The following is a 17679-nucleotide window of genomic DNA, read 5'->3' as shown; positions in this document are numbered from 1 at the left end:
CAGTGCTTCCCTGTGCTACTATTTTATCCACCATCGGATTAAACAGATTGAAGGGCTCCTAAATTCCCCAACCATAGTAAAAGTTGTGTTAAAAATTATGGGGAAACAACGCTCGTATCGTCCCTCCTCCACTGAATGACACGTGTCTCCATGGGTCCCACCCATGCGCATCCTTGACGTTTCGTTCCTCCTCCTCCGTTCTTATCCACAACGGCACAGACCATTGTGAGGCGCCGCCGCGCGCATGCTAGTGGCTATGCGCCGCGCCCAAACTAGTCGCATTGCATCGCACTGCCCCAAGCACTCTCCCTCTCCCGCCTCCTCCTCATTTTGCCATGAGCAGGTTTGTTCTCCCACGACAAAAAGCTTCCATGCATCACACGATTCTTAAAGCAGCTTAGAGCTTGTATGAGGAGGCACGCTCGATTCGGCCGTCTCTGGCGAGCGAACATCTTCTCGCGTTCGGTAGGGAAAATTTGCGCCGAGCTGGTGGGACGGAATACAGACTAGAGTGACAGGGCTTGCAGCCCTTTCTAGTGTAGCTTGGTGGGTCCGAGGAGACGATGTCCAACGATATCACAAGATGGCTTAGTTTCATCTCTAGCCGGTTGTCTTGGGTGTGCCTTGGAGGGTGTGGCTTCTCATGTATCTTTCTTTTACCTTGGACCTAATGAATTTGCATTCAAACCAAGATCGATCTCAAGCCGATAGATTTCGGTGAAGCTAGGCCATCATATAGTTCAATGAACACTACATTTTTTATGAACAGCCACGACCCTTCCTGTTCCACCTTCAGCCAATGATCAGCTAGACAAAAACACTGAATTGTGAACAAATTTTCCTCCACGGGATTGATCTTCACCTCCTTAGCAGGACTCTATGCCACCCTTAAGTGTTTCTCAGAGGTTTGTGGGTTAAAATGGTTTGTTATCTGTACCCTGGCCAACACCATCCACTTGATGCCCTCATTTGGAACCTGTGATTCACCCTCTAAAATTAGATCGTCAATCTCACCCTCATATATGCCGAGACGTTGCAGCATATCATCTAGGGCTCAACATTTCTTGCTCTCTGATCCTTCTGCATATATGCCTCGTTGCGCTTGAAGATGATCATGCCGCCATGTCGTCCATCGCCAAGCAACCTGCCCCTAGAAGAACTAGGGGCCGCGAGCGTGTCACCTTCCTCGAGCTGCCGGGCACCATGTCCAGGGCGGCCTCCTCCGGGTATAGGCGTTCCGACGCGAAGACCGACGGCACGGCCCTCATCATCGGTGGCCGCAGCAGGAACGGGCAGATGTACAGCATCAGCGCCGTGTTGCTGCATATATCCGGCCTCTTCAGGTAAGCGTCGCCCTGGGCGCGCATGGCGATGTCGGGCTCTGGCCGTCCGGGTGCACCTCCCGATCGACGACGTTGTGGTACGTTCTGCCTGCCAGAGCCGCGCGCTCGGCCACCACCGGGCGTTCCATCTCCTTCTTGCGCGAGCCGCCGAGGGCCCGAGGTTAGCCCGGCCGCCTAGAGCATCCCGTCCTCGATCGATGGAGGCAGCAGCAAACCACGTTTGCCGTTGCCTTCCACGCACATGAACTTGCCCAGGTTGACGTCCAGGTAGCGCCGACGCCTCTCGGTTCATCCTCGAGCACCGGGACAACGAGGCCGCACTTGGGTAGCAGCGGGAGCTGATAACCAGCATCGAACTCAGGCAGGCAGACAGCGCAGGTGAACTCTGGAGCGCGTCAGTGAAGGCCTGGTTTGAACTTTGGCATCGTGCGCAGGTGCAAAGCTAATTTCAGGCTGCGGACTGCAAGCAAGGAGAACGCACGCCCAACGGCCCAAGTCGCGGCCTGCAACTGCTGCGTGCATCGAGAGACTGGGCAGTGGAGCTTGTCAAGGTCAGCTTGATATCGTGCCATCTAGCTTGTCCCCGTCTTTAAACTAATCATGAGGACAACATTGCTTCTCAGGGAGGCAGTAATCGTCTCTGCAAGTTAACTGCATTTTTGTTTTACATGAAAAAGAAAACAAAAAGGACAGTTGCGATTGTTGCTGGATAAAAAATGGTGCTCAAACTTGATACAGTGTCTGATTGTTGTCTCTAGATTTACTTACTTTCGTGATCATAATTTGGATGCAGATCATTTTATTCCACAACACAGAATGCTAAAGCTGGTACTAGTTCAGTGACATGAAGTCAAGCAAACATGTTTGTGCATCGGAAAACTAGGAATGATCTGTTCAGAGTTCGATCATAGCAAAAACTGACATCAGTGAACATCCACGTGAATCCCGGCTCAAGGAACGATGTCCACGCCAAATAGCCTCAGGGAGTGGCTCACCACGGCTGATCTAGCGGTGCTCCCGGAAGAAGACGGACGCTGGACATCCCACTCGATGTCAAGCTTCTGCCACAGGTATTCGTTGATGACTCTGATTGTCCCCTGCTTCGACATGAGCCTGTGCGGCAGCTCCTCGTGCACGACGCCTGGCCGCACAACCCCGGTGTCGCAGGTCACACGCATACCCAGCTTCCATTCCCTCCTGCACGCATCGTCCACCTCCTTGCACGGCAGGACAAACTCGGCTCCACGGCGGGGGCACCAACTGACGGTGAAGGCCATGCCCTCCGCCGCGAGCCGAGTTGCCTCAGCAACTTGGTCGCCACACACAAAGGGGGCAGGCATGTCAGATCGCTGCAGGGTGATCCGGAGGTTCTTGCCGAACCGAATGAACATCAGCAGATCGCCATTCTTTGGTTGCTTGGTGTTGACGAAGTTGTTCCAGCCAGACGTCAACAGGTGCGTCCGCCTGCCCCCGGGCAAGCCACTGTGCGCGTGGTTGAACATGAAAGCCCTCCCTCCCAAATCAACCATCCGGAGTGTCTGCATTGGGTTATCGTGCAGTGGCGGGAAAATTGCAGTGGCGCATGCCTTGGCGACATGGAAGGCACCAGGGCGGGCCTTGGCAACTTCGCGCTGAGTAAGAACCTTTGGGAAGATGAGGAGCACGTCGAGGCCGCTGTCTTCGGTGGCGGCCTGCACCGGCTGCACGACGAGGTCGACGCAGGTCTTGGGGTGGCGCGGAGCATGGCTGGGGAAGAGTACGCCGACGGAGCAAGAGCCATTCGAGGCGCGGCCGGCGTGGTCGTGCACGCCGACGGCGTCCTTGTCGCGCCGGGCCTGCTCGCGAACGTCAATGGCTTGCTTGGGGTCGCGCACGTCGGTGATGTCCTTGTTGCGGCGGCCGCGATCGCGCACGGCGACGACGTCCATGTCGCGGCGGCCGTGGTCGAGCACGTCGTCAACGGCGCCCTTGAGGGCGCGGCGGGCGTGGCCGACAGCGTCCTTCTCGCGCAGGTCGACGGAGCCCTTGAGGGCGCGGCGGGCGTCGTCGTGCACGTCGACGGCGTCGTTGTCGCCGCGGTCCTGCTCGTGCACGTCGATGGGGCCCTTGAGGAGCTCACGCACATCGGCGACGTTCTTGTCACGGCGACCGTGATAGCGCACGGCGACGACTTCCACGTCGCGGCGACCGTGGTCGATCACGTCGTCTACGTCCTTGTCTCGCAGGTCGACGGCGGCCTTGAGGGCGCGGCCGGCGTGGTCGTGCACGCCGACAGCGTCCTTCTCGCGCAGGTCTACGGAGCCCTTGAGGGCGCGGCGGGCGTCGTCGTGCACGTCGACGGCGTCGTTGTCGCCGCGGTCCTGCTCGTGCACGTCGATGGGGAGGTCGCGCACATCGGCGACGTCCTTGTCACGACGACCGTGGTAGCGCACGGCGACGACGTCCACGTCGCGGCGACCGTGGTCGTTCACGTCGTCTACGTCCTTGTCGAGCAGGTCGACGGCGGCCTTGAGAGCGCGGCCGGCGTGGTCGCGCACGGCGACGACGTCCTTGTCGCGGCGCCCATTTTCGCGCACGTCGATGGGGCCCTTGGGGTCGAGGAGGAGGCCGGCGCGGTCGACTGGCGCCAAGCCGATGGCCGCGTAGACGTCGTCGCCGCGGACGAGTAGGTCGACGCTGGTCACGGCGCAGAGGAACTTCTCGACGGCGGTCTGCCCCGTCGCCGTCGGAGCAGCGCCGTCGCACTGGTGCGCGTATCCACGGGGAAGGTAGTAGGTAAGATCACCAACCTCCGGGACGCGGGTGAGCGGGGGCGCGCACGCTAGCCAGAGGCGGCGCTCCAGTGCCGCCGGCGCCGGGTGGCCTGCGCCAGCTTCCGCTTGCGCCATCTCTCTCCTTCTGCTCGCCGGTGGCCGGTTCTGGTTCGTTTCCGACTGGAGTTGTGCTTTGGCTACCGGCTACCTCGCGTCGCGTGCACATAATATATCTGCGGGGATCTGCCAGGCTGGCGACGTAACAGAATTGTTACCTCGCCGGCGGCTGCCGATTCACCTCGCCGCGGTCAAATTTTCCGTGAACGACTTCTTCTTGTACAGCAGGGCCATATGAGCGCGGTAAATAATTTGTTCTTTGCCAACTTTTGCAACTCTGTTGTTTACCGAGCTTTTGAACCAACAGTAGACAAAAGCGACAAAATTAACCTATTAGCGGGAATGCAGCCAAAATAGCTATTTTTAAATGGATTTTAAAAAAAGCTGCTCAACTTTTTCTAGATAACAATGTATCTATAACTAAAATATGACTATATAACTCCATATCTAGATAAAAAATTGAACAGCTTTGTAAGGATGGAGGAATTAATATATTTGCATGGTGTTGTGCCCCACGGAGTAATGCTCTGCATCATGATGCTACCGCGGAAAGCGTCATGCCAAGGTTGACACCCTTGTCAATGGATCCACGATGTGGCCTCACATACCCGTTCAAGTGAGCAGAGGAAGGAAGAACACAAACAACGCACGATGAGACCCCTCTCCCCTCCCCTCAAATCTCTGGCCCCAAACCCCTGGTGGATCCCCCTCCCTTTCACCCCTTGAGGTATTATTTCCCTGCGATTCCCTCATTGTTATTGGTTGAAATTGTCCCATTGGTTAGGTTTTGTTAACCCTAGTTCACCTAGATAAAAACAGAAATTATTTTGATCTTAATCTTAGTTCACGGTAGCCCTCCCGTCCCCAACCCCCCTCCCCCTCCTGCCGTTGCTGGATCCTAGCCTCGCAAAGTCAATGCGGGGGGAGGGGAAGAATGGTGGCGGCGGGACTTCCCTCCGTTGCGGCTTGGAGGCGCAGATGTGGCGGTTGATCTTAAATGGGTGACTTGGTTCGGGGTGTGCGTGGCTATCACCTAGGCATGAGAGAGTTAGTGGGAGTCAGGGAGACGAGAGAGTTGAGTGACTTGGGTCAACGCGTAGCGAACAGGGAGAAAAATGTTTCAAGCTGTAATTTGGATGAATACTAGGGGTATCGGTCTTTATCTATTCGTGGCATTGTTGTGAAGCTCGGAACGTTGTCCTCGCTGCGCTTTACACCGCTAAAGTGTGCACTATAAGCAAAAAAAAAATCGATTTGGCGAGAAGCCTACCATAAGTGGGATTTTTGTTAGTTTCTCCAATAGAGAGCATATCACACTTTAGAAGCAAAAAAAAGATGTGTGTTAGCTTGGGCCCAGGTTACTGGAAAAAACATTGTGGACGAAGGAGGATGAGAGGCCAGCAGTTGCTTCGTGAATGACATCATACACAACAACACGGACACACGGCAGGGTTTTTTAGGCACTTTTAAGTTCCCTAAAATATGTAAAATGTGGCGTTAATAGGTTTTAGGGATATAAAAATGTGCCTAATTTACCGGCTGGTCGGAAAGTATTAAAGGAAATTCAAAAATATGCCCAGGTATATCGTTGAGGGCACATTTGGGATGTGCCATTAAAAGTTAGAATGGCATATCCAAAATTAGCCCCGAACAGTTTTAAAAGACACATCCAAAATTTAATTAACAAAATGCTAGAGTATACAGTTTTCGAATGATGTAGTCGACACTTTTAAAATGTTGTAGTACAGAGTTTCGAAATGTTGTAGTTCATGGTTTACAATGTTGTAGTTCTAGTACACAATTTACGGATGTTGTATCTTACATCATCACTAGCTTATTGCTATAAACTCATTACTATTTGGTGATCTTATAAACATATTTATTTTTTCCCAATTGAATTATGCAAAAGGATATGAAAGACAAATAACTTGGTTTTCATTTTCTCTAGATATTTTTTCTGCTTTAAATATTCCATCCAGATGTGGACTGAACTATTTCTTTCTTCATAGCGGCTGTCTATTGTGCAGCAAAACCATTTCATGGTAATTTGATTTCTTCTTTCCTTCGGTTGTTTTAGAACTGAGGCTCATCACGGTCCATCATCAATAGCCACGCAAAATCTCTCAATTTGGGGAGACACTTGGACTTACAGAGACATTTTGGTGCCTTGTCTTCAAGGAGACCTTCGAAGAGTAATTTATAATATTTTGCAGAGGTGTATTGAGCAAGGTACCACTATGATGTTTAGTTTCAACACATTCTTTGAAACCCATTGCATAGGCATACACTTCTTTTCTTCGTTGTATTGGAGGTGTAGGGGAAGAAAGATTGGACAAATTCTTGGAATATGAGGCACACAAAGTGTTGGAGCAACTTAGAATATGATTTTATGTGCCAATCTAATTCATACTTAATTGAAAATTGGCAGTAATTAGAGTTGCATTGAAGTAGTTGCTTTCATGCTTACCTTTGTTCCCAATTTGATGCAGTCTTTTGTTGATCGGTTCTTTTTATGAGGGCTTGTATTTTCTTGTTGATTGTGGTTTGAATGATTTATTTCCAAAGTAAAGACTACCTGAACATGGCCAAGTTGCACCATGTCGACCGGATAGGATTCAAGATGGATTATGATAACATTTTTATTGCCTCTTGCAATTTTAATGTCTATAGGTTTAGTATCCTAAAGAAGTAAATTCACCTCCATGTGTTGCTATGGTACCCATTTTCTAAGAAAAGATCCTATATAAAGGTCATTTGATTCTATGGATACAAGGCAAATTGGATTTCTTTGTTCCAATCTGCATTGTACTTCCTCCGTTCACAATTAGTTTGTGTTCTGGGTTTAGTCAAAGTTAAACTTTGTGAAGTTTAAATAAATATTTACAGAAAAATATTAATATCTACGATGTAAAATCTATAGTATTGGAATCGTCATAAACTATATTTTCACTTTATATGTATTTAGTATTATGGTTATTGACATTTTTTTCCTATTTTGGTTAAAATTTAATAAAAAATTACTTTGACTAAAGCTATAACGTAAAGTAAATAAAAATGGAGGGAGTACCATAAAAGGATGTCGAAGATTTGCCTAAATTTGAATGTTTCTATACAATAAAAAAATGTCTAGATACATATAAGTTTAGACAAACTTGCAACATCCTTTTATGGATAAAGGTAGTAGAATTAAATGTCAAAACATAGTTTATCTCTCCCTCTCTATCTTTTATTTCCTCATTTTCATTTTTGGTCCAATTAGATTTTTTTTTCTTAATGTGACGTTGCTACACTTGAGACTTACATTGCTTTCTCATCGGGCTGTGCTACTGCTAAATATGGAAGGTCCTTTTTTGGAAACACCACGACTATGCTGTGAGCTTTATTAATCATCAACATAAATTATATCGTTTAGGAGTTTGTCTAAGATAAAGCAAAGGGGTTAATCGACCCAATTACAAATAACTTTATTCAAAAATGAGTTCTTAGCTAACTCAAGAGTCACTTGGTTTGCTTCCCTCAAAATATGTTTAAACGAAAGACTACCGATAGTAACGACTTTGTCCACGCAGCCTACATATATTGCAGCAGGCTCACTCCACCATGCTTCACCACCAGAGCACACTTCAATATGGAAGGTCTTTCTTGTTGTCACACCGTCAATAAAAGGCGAACCAATCATCCGGTTCAGTGTTTCACAATTTTTGTTTCCTACATAAGTCTTGACCGATCGGTTACTTTGAAAGTGAGAACCAAAAAATCCCACTGAAATATTCGGTTTGGTATTAACCGAACTGATACACAATGACAACATGGCAACAAAGAAAATCTGAAGGAAAAAATCATCAAGTGCCATTTTACTTCATTAACAAAAGAAAAACTTATATTGATAACGCGATTTCAGATGCTGACAATGATATTCACATGAATGAGATCATAAGAATAGGAGAATCAAACTCCAACTTCAATGTCAATGTACTTACAAATTGTGGACATTGGAGTGAATATGAAGGTGCACAAATGCCATTGTTAACCAAATCCACATTCTTTTTGGTACAAATAGAGCAATTGCGTTGTATTTTTAAAGGAACACCTCCACATTCTTTCTAGCCAGCTACATCGTATTTTAGGAATTCCGGAAACTGGAGAAGCCAAGTTTTCATAATGGCTAGTTTACATAAGTACACCATCTACAACTAAAGCGAGTAGAATATCATTGAAACCAAGATGCAAATGAAACTTAATGTCTCTAAAGATGGCTCCTAGAAAGGAAACTCATAATCTACAGAAGCGATAACCTGTTAAACACCACCGAATCGGTTTCAAATATGACACTTTGACAGCCCATCGGAGAATCGATAATCACTGCATGTAGCATGGCTTGTGCTTCAGCATGGAGAGCACTGGAAAGTCGCTTCAGCTGCAATAAAGAAACCACTTTCATTGCCAATGGTAAATCCCAGTACTCCTCGACGATACCCCTGTATCAGACAATGCATTACTGTACTATCTACATCACTGAGCTGGTGGAAGATGAGCTGAAAAATAATAATGGAAAGCTGATGTGTATCTGAACATGAGCAACTAAGATGAACTTATGACAAACATTCAGCTACCTATTCTAAAGACTGGGACAACAAATGAGTGCCTGTGTTTTGGTTAGAAACACAAATAGGAGTGTATCACCGAATCCAAATAGAAGTGTGTATCTTGATAGAAAAGTTAGACGCTGCATGATTTCCCTATAGCACACATAAAACGACAAATTGTTCCATTTCAAGTATACCCTATAATCTTACTGAACTATAGTTAGCTAATTATGAAACCTAGTGATGTTAGAATAACATATATATATTCGAAATTATTGTTACACTGTGATCTAGAATTCTAGATACAAATCTAGAATACCAATTTATGTGTTACCATAAAGTGATCAGAGCAAAAAACATTTTGCCATCTTATACATTGGTTTTAAGTCTTGAAGCCTGCACATACATTTTTATAGAGGATACACTTTAGTGCAGAGCTGCATATTCATGTTTAGATGCTTGACATTAGCTACTTATCTATATAATCATCTTTACAGCATATCAGAAACCAAGAAATAGGAACTTTAATATAAAGTAAGAGCTAAAAATGAACTCAATGGTTCTTGCACAGCTATAAGCAAGCAGGTGACGCCAACTGTACTCTTGTCAATTGATCTCTTTGCGAGTCAGGCATGGGTCAGTGTAATTGACTAATGTATAAGGTTCTAGGAACAAGACAATATTCGTATGTGACCTGATGGAGATATTCTTCTATGTCCCGATTGATAAAAGACAAGAAGGCAATTGGTTAGAAGAATCGTTTTTGCACGCTTAGCTTCTAGAACTTTTCAAAGTAGATATGCCTACTTTCACAAGCCAGTCTATGAGTACTGCCCTCATGCTTATCCTTCTGAGTGGCTTCAAAAAAATCTGGTCAAGTCCTTTTCTTGTTCTGTTAACAGGAAAAAAAATAACATTACAGTACCTATAGATAGAGACAGACAGGAAGTCAGGAACTGCTTTAGGAGGAGGTGAAAACATGGAGAACAAATACAATCGATCGGTGCAATGTTATATAGAACTCTGGGTGAATCAGACATAAGACATATATTGGGATACTGTAATTCTTTGTTCAAGGAAGACACATTTGAAAAATGGGAGTGCTGTTCGTTCAGTGCATTACTTGCAAAATTATACTGATGTACAGTATATCTAGATCAGATGCACAGGCATTGGACGGAGAATTAGTGCAGATATTCCAATTGCCATAATAAAAGCATGTCCAAGGTCATAGCAGAACACCAGTTTGACAAAATTATATGAAATGGGGATATACAAAACATAGTTAATCATTTGAGGAAGTACCAACAGAAATAGAAGTATTTAAGCACATGACAGCATTGCACTTTCAGATTTTGCATACACTGATGCCATGAGATTCTATCATTAATTTGCAAATCCATGGCCGATTTCAGATGAGAAAACGATAGTCTGCCAATCAAGTAAAAATGATTTCACATCAAGTTATCATTAGTAAAGCATTTCAAAATCTTAACTATAGTTTATGGTTTTAGCACTCAAGATTGATTGAAGAATTGGAGGATTACCAAAAGTGCATGAACATAGCAACTTATGCATTCCAATTAAGTGTCAGGGCCTGAAATTTTGTTCAAACAATAGTAACAGTTTCCTTCTCCACAGCACTACAAAAACATAAATAGATCATTTTATCATTCAATTGTTGTAATTAACAAAAAAAAAAGCTACCAAATTTAGTGAGTAAATAATACACTCAATTCGTAAAAGAACATATGAATATATCTTACCAAACCATAGTCAGCTACTTCAGAAACCAAGTGATGTTAGAATGACATGTATAAAACTCGAAATTTTGGTTACATTGTAATCAAGATAAAATCTCACATGCCTGACATTAGTTACTTATGAAATAATCAAATCCCACACAGTAATTGTATTGGAAACTTCATAGACACTCAAGTCATAATCACTAATCAGGCATGCCCATGTGCTCAGGTCTCTGAACAATGAAAAAAAAATCTAAAGGGGGATACCAAGCTACCTTATGAGAGGATGGGGAGGTGAAGTAGGTCCTGGAGGTGGTGGTGTGGCGGTGCGGCAGTACTGAAGGTATCGGGCGATGAAAGGTGGAGGGCTTAACCGGAGTTGGTGTCAGCATGCTAGATGGCAGTCCTAGCCCAGAGCTCCTTCGCGTCGTACGCGTCGTCATTCGCAGTTGCATCACCAACAGGTTCCACCTTTGTGTACGACGCCTAGGCAAGCTCTCCTAAAGAAGAAACTCAGGCTTAATCAGACCAAGCATAAAGATGTATAGAAAATCAAGGTTTACCCACTGAAGCCCCCTGCTGCCTCTCTGAATTTCTCCTACAACTCCCGAACACATCTGGTGTTGCCGCATTGGCGAGGCGGTGCCTCGATGGAGGGGGAGGAGGAGAGCACAACAGACGAAGTCTGCTACCATCTTCTCTGCGACATCATGCCTCCTCAGTGCGCGATAAGATGGAGCACATCTGCGGAGCACGTCTGCGGAGCACCTGTCTGCCCACCGTGGTCATCTGGCCGACACACTCATCCGACGCCGATTGGCACGCGTCCCAAGCTCCTCCCAGGCCTCCTAGCTCGCGCCTCCTTGCCGCCACGCAGGTCGGGACGCTGCGCTCGCCGCGGCCGTCTACCATTGTCCCCATCCTACGACGCGGCGGGGCAGGCTGAAACTAAATCCAGCCTCTATCGAACCATGTGGAGGGGGAGGGCATCGAGAAAGCAAATCGATTTCCTTGGGTGCCCGTGACTTGTGCGGGTGGTTATTAATTCGTTTTTATCATTAAGTTGCACGCAATCAAATCTCCTTGGTGCCTTGTTATTATCGAAATAAAAATGAATTGATAACCATGCGTAAAATTAAGGAAACTACTGATTTGATTGCGTGTAAATTAAGGAGAGATAATTGATTTGATTTGATTCGGACTAAACGCTAACACTGGAGGGAGGTGGGGGGAGGAGGTGCTAAAAATGCCATCGTACGGCTATCTCCTGATGTTTGATGTTCAACATTTTTTATGACGTACGAACTCCAATTTAATAGTAAAGATATAGCATTTCAAATGTTGTGCACATACTCACAGTGCACTACAATCCTAGTCATAAACTGGATATTTGCATAGTAGATAAATACCTAGGTACAAAATCCTTCTCTGCCGAACTTCAAGTGATTGTGCAACCGGAGGATTTCTGCAGTTTTAAAATTGTCGGAATAGTAATGTACATAAAAAGGAAATAATGTAATATTGTAAAAAGGATAATACTGACATTCTATTCTGTTGTCCATGAAATGTTGTCCACTGTCAGGTTGACCAATATGCTACACAAGCCCATCCTGCAGCGAGGATGCATATAGTACAATCAGAAATTGTAAATAATTTTATTGAACATGACACATCATAATACCAAGCTCAAGCTATACAGCACAAGAGCGAAAAGAAATAAGTTGTGGCAGCTAAAACTAAAATGACATATGTCGTCTTTCACACTCAAATTGACTAACAAGCCGCAAAGGCAAAATACTACTATGAACCTTGCATTATTCACAAAATCTCACAATTCATGAAATCTTGGAGGACTGTTGCTCCGAGAGAAACAGATTCCTCCATTTCTTCAACGGACGACTGTTACACCAATAGAGGACTTATTCATCTACCCTATATATGAGAAGAATGTCGAGAGCCTCAACCATCTTCCTTGTATCAGTTGAGAGGAACTTCACAGTTCATAATCTAGTTTGGCAGAATGACAAACTCTTTCTAAGGCGGACCATACTCAAACAACAGCTATGTCAACACACAAACTTGTAAGAAAAGGAACTTTATTTACAACTAATAACTTTGTAGTAACACTGCACCGACAGCTAAAAACTTGCATAAGAGATGTTATTTAATGATTGAAAGGAAGGGAGGTACATACTTTCTCTTTCTGCCACCCCATAACATTTCTCATCTCATCCTTTGGGTTATTGGTGCTAGGAGTTCCTATAAACTCCAACAGCTGACATAGTTGGCAAAGATGACGCTGGTGCAGGAACTGGTGGAGGTGTTGGCAGTGGTGCTGGTGCAGACGCAGGAGTTGGTTCTGGAGGAGGACGGGGTAGGATGTGCTTCAGTCTATTGTTCCTGTAGTTTTTCGAGAAGAAATATTGCTGCCTATGAGCAACCTCCTATCAAGCAATTTGCGGGTAAGAATTAGTTTCATACTAATGATAACAAGTCCTAACTGCTTATACAGATTTACTTAGAAATGCTAAATAGAATATTGTGCTGATAAAATCATGAAAATCTGAAGTGTGCTTCAAGCTTAATATGCTTCGATAACATGCGGTGTTCTTTAATTAATTCCAAAGCAAATAAACATACCCATTTATATATCTGCAAGAGCATTCATAGCAACATTTTATCATTTCTTGCTCCTTTCTAACCACTAGCAATCTATAATACTCCAAAGTAATACTCTCTAAGGAGACGATTCCAAAGAAAGGAATTTAAAAGAGAAAAGGAGCTCATAAAACAGTAAAATAAAAGAGTGAGAATGGGGCTTGAGTGCAACTCTAGCCAAATGGGGTCAGGTCACCTTGTTTGGCGGATGTGCAACACTATCCTTTGAGGTTAGTAATTACCTTGGCAGTTCAGCACTTGTGCTCCACATTGTGGATGGTTTCCACAAGGCCGTTGTAGTTATAGTTCTTGATGACATTGTAAGGTCCATCATGGATCTCCACCTTGATACTGCATTTGGAATTCTTACCTGAAGCGTGCAGATAACCATGATCAGAACCAAGGCAAAGAAAAATATGACAGAGGAGTTGCAATCTCCACAACAACTTCAACTTTCATCATGGACATGAGAAGTTGCAATCTACCTCTTTTCAATAACAGAGGAGCTATTAGTTGTGTAACAACAGAACTCTGGAGCACTTTCTCATTCAGTAGTAATTAATCTAATGCCAATCATCAAAATCAAATATTTTGCAAAATCGAACACTTCATTCACTAACATAACCATAGAGGAATAGTATAGAAAATAGATGAGGAGATATGTATGCTATGAAAGTAGATGTGACTTGTGAAGTTTATTGTCGGCGGAACAGAGGGGATCATGTATGTTGTGGATGCAGAATTGTAAAATAAATTTGTAAGGATTGAATGATGAAAGGGGCCCTGTAAACACATCCTACTTCCATTTAATAACCTCTTAATAGCAGATGACCCTGCAAGGGCCTCAGAGCAAACTTTATCAAGAATAAAGTGAGCTACAAAGGTTGAGCTACAAAAACTTGATGACATTGTAAGCTACCGATTAACTTCTTTAGCTCACAAACAGGTTGAGCTAAAGAAGCAAAAAAAACACCACGGCGGGCTACATGAGGAGAGCTACACCACAGAAAGTGCACAACAAGAAGTTAATCGGTGTAGCCAAATAGTTCAAATACAGCCATCGACTCTACAGGTTTAGACTTTATGTAACTGTAATCAGAGAAGTAAAAGAGAACTGATACAATATGTTCGTACTGCTACAAAGAATGAGATAGTTTAAAACGAAATACAAAATAAATATAGGAGGCATTGGCCTGAACATAATATGAAAAATCTCTGGAAAAGAGGCACTGAAGCTTACATCTTAGTTAGCTTCCTCAGATTAAAGATAAAAGTTCTATTCATGAAAAGGTCCTGTTCAAACACAAGTGTATATCAGACTTTTTGCAATCTCACAAACCACCTTTCAGATGTGAAGGCTCTAGGAATGAGCAAAAATATTATCTTAAATCATAGGGTAAAGCAATATTCACAGCAACATAAACCGCAACAAGGAAGAAGTTTGAGGAGAGGAAAATGGAAAGGTGATATGAGAAAATTCATGTGTATCCTGCAGTTATAAATGAACATGGTACAATATCGACACAAGAAAATTTTTAGAAAGCAGCAGAATAGTCATTTGTGTTCTAATTATATGAATCATTTACGTGTGATAGATGACCTTGGTCTATCAGAACAGCGAGTCATTTCACCAATCGGCAGTAGGCAAAAGGCATTCCGCTATTACTTCTTCTAATAAATAAAACATTAGAACACAAAGCTTGTGTTTCTATAAAAGGAGAGTAATATATTCAGTTTCGTCAGAGATAAGATCCCACTCTATCACATATGCTTGGATGAGTAGATCATCTAAACAGGATCATCACACACAGGCATAGATCATGCACAACACAAAGCCACAAACAACTAGGAGAGCAGCAGATCATCACTACCACAAGCATAGCACATGTCCAGGAGACCTAAATCCATTACCACTGAACCTAGTATACAACATACACGGATACACCAAATGATATCCCTTACTCATCTGATTGTGATGAACAGGGGATTAACACTACCACAGTCCCAAACCTAGAAGTAGACACGACACAGCGGCCAGATCATAGGGCACATGAGAGAGAGAGATCGAAGGGAGAAGAGATAGCTCACCGAGAGGAAGGCCTAGACGAACAAGTAGTTGAGGTAGATGAAGAAGGGGGATAGCTACTGCCTACCACCGCACCACGGTGAGATGCCACGGCCAGCATAGGAAGCAGCAACACCATCACAACACCATCACATTTTCGATCTAGAGAAGCCAGACCGTGCCGGAACACGAAGGAGAGGCGAGCCGGAGTAGGGGAACGGCGTAGTCGACGCGGGGGTCGTGGAAGTGGTCTTCGGCGTCGAGGTAGTGGAGTAGAAGCTGGAGAAGGTCGGAGAGGAGGCGTGGTCTACGTCGGGAACGCAGACCGAGGCACGACGGCGCGGGCACCGTGCCGGCGAGCCCGAGCCGCGAGGCTAGGGTTTCGCCGCCGCGCGCGAGTAGCCGCTACCGTCGGGCCGTCGGGGAGTAGAGTGAGGAGACCCAGGCGGTGCTGGTCCAGAGATTAGCGGCGGTGGATGCGGCCAGCAGTGGCCGGAGGGGAAGCACGACGGCGGTGGCCGGAGGGGAAGCACGACCGCGGCGGCACCGTGGGCGTGAGGAGGAAATTGCACTTCTAAGGCTTTGCCGTGCACTTATAGCTACACGGCAAAGAATCAATTTCCTGTAGTGCATATTCAGATCGAAACGAATAATGGGCAAATGCAGATTTGAATACGGATTATATTGCATCGCAGATATGGAGCGAATTCGGAGGGAACTCAGATCGGAAGCAGATATTTGATAAGATACACATATAAATTTGAAATATAATTCTTTTATGTAAAGCCTAGGAAAAATTTCCGTGCGTTGCACCGAAAGAAAATACGACGAAGCTACCGTTATTTTTTATTACTAGCAAAAATGTTTGTGCGTTGCAACGGGAAAAAATAAGTCTACTTTACGAAAACCAGCCAGCATTTTCACGTCGCGCTACGCGGCAAGGTATGCCGCCAATGCTTCTCTCGTTAGCTGGTTGAGCCAAACCACCCAGTACGCGTGCCAGCGAGAATCCGTATTTTTTTCTCATCATCAAGGTCATTGAATTCCCGCTAGAATCTCGTCCAGTTCCACTTTTCTTGCTCTGAGCTAGCTTGCAACACCTTCGAAGGTTACACATGCACTGGCATCTCACTCGATGTGCAACAACTCTAACTGATAAATGGCGTGCATCAATATCTCGCAATTTTTTTCCAATGTTCATCGTTCTTTTTCTCTTTATGATACCTCAATGTTACCATGCACGAGCGGACATCTGCGGCGGACAATCATGAGGCGTAGAATGTCCACCAGCTGTTGGCCGTGAAGGTGACAAATCAAGTTAACCATTCACATGTCACAACAAAAATCATTAGGAACACTCCTATCTTGTGAAGCTGCAAACAAACCGAAAATATGGTTGCAACATTATCATCTTGTGGAACGGTAAACACTAACATATCACTGCAACTCTAAAAGTATGGAAAAAATTTAATACACACCGATTAGCAGAGAGAAAAGTTTAGCATATATGTAGTGGCTGATTACTTTGGTAGCCTTGATATTTCAAAGTGCTAGATGGTTGAATTGCAGAATAAAGTGGGCGATCCTTTATTTTATTTTTCTGTCCAGCCAAGCCCTCTACTATTATTATTGTTGAAAGTCCACTATTCCGCGAACGACAATTTTTCACAAAAAATCAGCACATCCGTATATAGCTCGTAAAATTTTTGGCCACACTTCCGCGACACACTCACCGCAGTCCGGCTCAGTGCTGCAAATGCTACAAAAGAGAAGCAAATCCTCAGTCAAATTTATCTAATATATTGAAGAAACTGCAGGGCTTCCTAGTCTAATATACTTAAACCACCAAGCCCACAAAGAGTGATTATTAAAACCAACATCATACAAATTCAATGAATAAGCATGTGGAATTTAAATCTTGTACGCTGATAACCACAACAGACGTTTATGATGGTAAGTGAATGTTTAAGTAGTCATCTCTCTCCCACCAAGTAATGAGCCATCTACTTTTGGCACAGTTCAAGGCATGTAGAGGATTTGTATTTTAACTTACAAGAAACTTGGTAGAACTCTTGCCCAAAGAAGAAAGTCACGATGCTGCAACTAATTCCTCTCGTTGGAGGAGGGATATATATCCAGCTAGCTCAGTACGACAAGCAGAATCATTCTTGAATTTGCACCTGAATATGACACACCAGCAAAATAAACCTATCATATTCAAATCTCCAGCATCCAAATCACACCACCGCACCACATCCAATCGAGCCCCTTGAAGGAGATATGCCCTAGAGGCAATAATAAAGTGGTTATTATTTATATCTTTATGTTTATGATAAATGTTTATATATCATGCTATAATTGTATTAACCGAAACATTAGTACATGTGTGATATGTAGACAACAAGAAGTCCC

At 44.6% G+C, this 17679-nt stretch overlaps 2 long non-coding RNA genes across 4 annotated transcripts; both read right to left on the bottom strand.

The window, feature by feature from the left end:
* Window positions 1-8195: 8195 nt before the first annotated feature.
* Window positions 8196-12788, bottom strand: LOC124658348. 3 transcript variants are annotated; one of them, XR_006989132.1, is made up of 6 exons: window positions 12739-12788; window positions 12088-12154; window positions 11954-12009; window positions 10820-11044; window positions 10347-10442; window positions 8196-9691 (listed from the first exon to the last, which is right to left on the bottom strand). It is a non-coding gene; the product is annotated as an uncharacterized LOC124658348 (long non-coding RNA). The 3 variants fall into 3 exon arrangements; XR_006989131.1 differs by having other exon boundaries at window positions 8196-10442; XR_006989133.1 differs by lacking the exon at window positions 10347-10442.
* An 84-nt stretch (window positions 12789-12872) lies between these two features.
* LOC124658349 lies at window positions 12873-15551 on the bottom strand. Its single transcript, XR_006989134.1, has 4 exons — window positions 15291-15551; window positions 14443-14495; window positions 13445-13572; window positions 12873-12988 (listed from the first exon to the last, which is right to left on the bottom strand). It is a non-coding gene; the product is annotated as an uncharacterized LOC124658349 (long non-coding RNA).
* Between the last annotated feature and the right edge of the window lie 2128 nt (window positions 15552-17679).

This window comes from Lolium rigidum, chromosome 5 (assembly GCF_022539505.1).
Source record: "Lolium rigidum isolate FL_2022 chromosome 5, APGP_CSIRO_Lrig_0.1, whole genome shotgun sequence".
Classification (NCBI taxonomy): domain Eukaryota; kingdom Viridiplantae; phylum Streptophyta; class Magnoliopsida; order Poales; family Poaceae; genus Lolium; species Lolium rigidum.
The sequence above is the reverse complement of the archived record's forward strand: the minus strand, read 5'-3'. Positions and strand labels throughout refer to the sequence as shown.